Below are 5,096 nucleotides of genomic sequence, written 5' to 3' on the forward strand. Positions count from 1 at the left end.
ATTTCCCCAATACAATTCGTCTTTTTATTTCCTGACTACTAGAGTTAAGAGTATTGATTGTGTTTCCCCACTTACCTGATTTCATCTCCTTGTCAAAAATCAGTTGACCATAGGGAAATGGGCTGGTTTCTGGGTTCTCAATTCTATTCCATTGATCTATGTGTCTGTCACTGTATTGGTACCACACTGTCTTGACCACCATGGCAGTGTAGTAGGATTTGAAATCAGAGAGTGAGATGCCTCCTACCTTGTTTCTCTTTTTAAGGAGTGCTTTTCTTAATCTGGGCCTCTTTCCATTCCAAATGAAATTGGTGATTGCCTTTTCCATCTCGTTGAAGAATGGGATTAGTATTTGCATTGGGATTGCACTGAATGTGTAAATTGCCTTTGGTAGTATTGCCATTCTCACAATATTGAGTCTTCCTATTCATAAGCAAGGGATATTCTTCCACCTCTTCAGTTCTCTTTTCATTTCCTGTAATAATGTTTTGTAATTTTCTTTGAACAGGTCCTTTGTGCTTCTGGTTAGATTTACTCCCAAGTATTTAAGCTTGTTATTAGCTATTGAGAAGGTTATTGATTTTCTTGATTCTGGTTCTGTATTTAATTTGTCACTGTAGAGAAATCCAACTGATTTTTGTATGTTGATCTTGTATACTGCTACTTTGCCGAACTGGTCAACAATGTCCAGCAGTTTTCTTGCTGAGTCTTTACGGTTTTCTAAGTATACTAGTATATCATCTGTATATAGAGATAATTTTACCTCCTCTTTCCCAATTTGGATACCTCTTATTTCCTTCTCTTGTTTTATTGCTGCAAAATTAGAAAAATAACTGCAGAAAACTCAAGCAAGATCCACACTTCACTCCATCCACAAAAACCAACTCAAAGTGGATCATGAACCTAGGACTAAAACTAAGGACCATAAACTTCATTAAAGAAAAGCTTGGAAGAACTCTAGAAGTCCTAATCCACAACATAAACAATCTTCCAAACATCCTGGAAAATCTACAACCAGGAGAGGATAAAATAGTTGAATCGGACCTGCTAAGAATCAAATCCCTATGCACATCCAAAAACTTCTCCAACAGGGTAAAAAGGGAAACCACAGACTGAGAAAAAAAATTTGGTAATGACATGTCAGATAAGGGACTTATATCTTGAATTTATAAATTACTTAAATACCACAACAAGATAAAAGTAAGTAATCCAATTGAAATTTGGCACTGGATATGAACAGACACTTCACTAAAGAAGACATTCAGATGGTAAACAAACACATGAAGAAATGTTCAAAATCCCTAGCTCCAAGAGAGATGCAAATCAAACCATTATGAGATATCATCTCACCCCAGTATGCAATGAGGGTTGTAGAGTGGATTATATTTGGAGCTAGGGGGTGGGGTTTGGGGTTTGGGGGGGTATTGTGTACCAATGAGGGAGTTTTTCTTTTGTTTTTCAAGGAGAGGAGCAAATGGGGGGGGAGGGGTTTGTGTGGGGAGAAGGGTGCAACAATGAATGAATGGAATCCCAAAATTTCTGTAGATGTTCATTGAAATGAAAAATAAACAACCTAAATTAAAAAAAAAAGAATAGCAAAGTTTAACAGAACAGCAAACAACAAATTCTGGTGAGGTTGTGGAGAAACTGGAACCCTTATTCACTGTTGGTGGGAGTGTAAAATGGTGCAACCACTATGGATGGCTGTACAGCACTTTCTCAAAACTTGCATACAATTCAACTCAGCAATTCCACTACTTGGAATATATTCTAAAGAAACCATAACTGCCACCGAAGCAGATATATGCACACTCATATTTATCACAGCTTTGTTCAAAAGAGCAAAGAGTTGGAAACAACCTAAGCGCCCATAAACAAATGAATGGATAGAGAAGCTGTGGTATATTCACACAATGGAATACTACACTGCATTGAAAACCAAAGAAGTCATAAAATGTTATACAAAATGGGTGGCCCTGGATGACATTATGTTGAGTGAAATATCCCAGTGACAAAAGGACAAATACTGCATAGTGCCACTGTTGTGAAACAGGACTGACATCGGTGTTGGAGAGGGACTGAAAAAGATAGGATAAATTATATATACTGTACTGAAACAGATGAAGGAGAGAACTGTTTAAAAGGGATATATGATTACGTATTATTTCCACTATAGGAGTCCAGAACAAAGGCTGCATAGTGGAGTGGACTTGGGAGGAGGGATTGTATAACTATAAACGAATTTTGGTTTTTTACATTTCAAAGAGAAGAGTGAACTGGGTGGTGGGGATGGGGAGGCTTGGCAGGGGGGGAAAGAGAAAATTGAATGAATGGAAATCCAAAGACTCTGTAAACTTTCATTAAAATTAACTAATAAAAAAAGTGGTGATTGTGGAGCTGAGTAAGCTGTAATTGTTAACGAACTCAATCGCTTCTCCATCTATCATGGTGCAGTCAATTGGCCCAGTGGTGAGAATCTTTGTCTTCTTGATGTTATCTTCAATTCATATTGAAGACTCTAGTCCTTGACCTTCTGCACCAAGTACTTCAGGGCTTATTCAGTTTCAGCAAGCAAAGTCGAGTCATCTGTATAACGTAGGTTGTTGATGAGTTTACCTGCAATCTTGATGCTACATTCCTCCTCATAAAGGTCTACGTCCCGAATGATCTTTTCTGCATATAGATTGAAAAGGTATGGAGACAGGATGCATACCTGACACACTCCTTTCCTGAATTTGAACCATACAGTGTTTCCCTGCTTTATTCTGAGGACTGCTTCCTGGTCCAAGTATAGGTTTCACATAAGCACAATCAAGTGAACATAGATGCAAAAATCCTTAAAAAAATCCTAGGCAATAGAATCCAAGAGCACATAAAAAAAAAAATTCATCATGAGCAAGTGAGATTCTTAAGAGGTATGACCAAGGATGGTTCCACCTAAAAACAATGAACATAATTCACCACATTGACAGAACAAATAACAAGAACTATATGATCCATGCAGAAAAGAAACATGACAAAATCTAACACCGTTCCTAATTAAGACATTCAACAAAATTGGAATAGAATGCCATTTCCTCAACAAAGTCAAAAACATATATGCTAAACAAAGAGTCAATATCATTCTCAATGGAGAGACTAAAAGTTTTTGTTTTGTTTTGTGAACAGCGACCATACAAGAATGTCTACTCTCACTGCTGCTATTCAATATTGTATTGGAAGTACTTGCTAGGGTAGTATGACCAGAGAAGAAAGCAAAAGGCATCCCAATCGGTAAAGAGACGGTTAAATTGTAACTCTATGCTCTGCATAGTGTACACAGATAAGATATGATAGTGTACACAGAAAACCCCAATGACTGAAAACACTTTTAGGGCTAGTAGATCAATTTAGTAAAGTGATACAAGATCAATATCCAAAAATCTGTGGGAGTCCTCAAAGTAACAAAGAGGACTCAGAGAAGGAAATCAAGAAAGCAGTATCATTTACAATGGTCAACAATAAATTAAGGTACTTGGAACTTAAGATAACCTAACTAGAGACACAAAAGACCTGTTCATAGAAAACTATAGAACATTTTTGTAAGACACAATAAGCAAATAGCACTCCTTGCCCTTAAAATCTACTACTCAGTAGTTATTGTTGTTGTTGATCGCCTTCGAGTCAAGCACGACTCATAGTGGTCCTATGAACAAAATGCTTGAAGCCCATCTACAACTATAGTTGTTATTATGTGCCATCGAGTCGCTTGCGACTCATAGCGACCCTATGTACAACAGCCCTAAACCCTGCTTTGTCCTGTGCCAATTACACTGCCTCCGACACACCCATCCCAATTACCCCAGTCAATGAATCAATCCACCTCATAGAGGGTCTTCCCCTCCTGCATCGTCCCTCCACCCTCCCAAGCATGATGTCTCTCTCCAAGGACATCTCCCTCCCTACAACATGTCCAAAGTATGTCAGACGAAGCCTCAGAATCCTTGCCTCCAAGAAGCAGCTCGGTTTAATCCTCTCCAGGACGAATCTGTTTGTTTTCTTGGCAGTCCATGGTACATTCAGTACCCTTCTCCAGCACCACAGCTCAAAAGCATCAATTCTCCTTCTATCCTCCCTAGTCAATGTCCAACTCTCTGATGCATAACAAGTGATTGCAAACACCATGGCCTGTATCAGACACACCTTAGAGTTTCCAGAGGCATGTTGTTTATGAAGTGGATGCCAACTCCTGCTTCCAAACTCAGCAGTGTTAACCAAAACAACATGGTACTGGCACAATGATAGGCACATAGACCAGTGAAACAGAATTAAGAACCCAGAAATGGACCCATCTATCTATGGTCAACTGATATTTGACAATGAAATAAAACCAACCAAAGGTGAAATGACAACCTCTTCAACACATGGTGCTACAAAACTGGACTGCTAACTGCAGAAAGCTGAAACAGGATCCACATATCACACCATATACAAAAATCAACCTGAGGTGGATCAAAGACCTTGGAATGAAGCCCAAACAATAAAGCTTATAAGAGACAAACTGGGCCCAAGCTTAGAAGGCCTGGTCTACAGTATAAAGGAACTACCAAATACAGCCAGAAATGCACAATCTGAGAGGCTAAAATTGATGAATGGGACCTTTTAAAGATTAAATTTGTGCTCATCCGAAACTGTTTTTTACAAGATAAACAGAAAACCTACTGACTGGGAACAAACGTTCGGCAATACCATTTCAGACAAGTGTCTCATCACGGAAGTTTACAGAATCCTACAGGGCTTCCAGAAGAAAAAGACTAGTAACCCAATTACAAAATGGGAAAGAGACATGGAAAGCCTTTTCACAGAGGAGGACATTTGGATGGCCAAGAGACACATGAAGAAATGTTCTAAATCACTTACTCTCTTATTAGAGAGATGCAAAACAAATTCACAATGAGATCCCATCTTATTCCACTGTTGTTGTTGTTATGTGCCATCGAGTTGCCTGCGACTCATAGCGACCCTATGTACAACAGCCATAAACTCCGCTCTGTCCTGTGCCAATCACACTGTCTCCGACACTCCCATCCCAATTATCCCAGTCACTGAATCAATCC

The sequence above is a fragment of the Elephantulus edwardii genome, unplaced genomic scaffold, assembly GCF_000299155.1.
Source record: "Elephantulus edwardii isolate Elephantulus edwardi_28Jun2011 unplaced genomic scaffold, EleEdw1.0 scaffold00313, whole genome shotgun sequence".
Taxonomy (NCBI): Eukaryota; Metazoa; Chordata; class Mammalia; order Macroscelidea; family Macroscelididae; genus Elephantulus; species Elephantulus edwardii.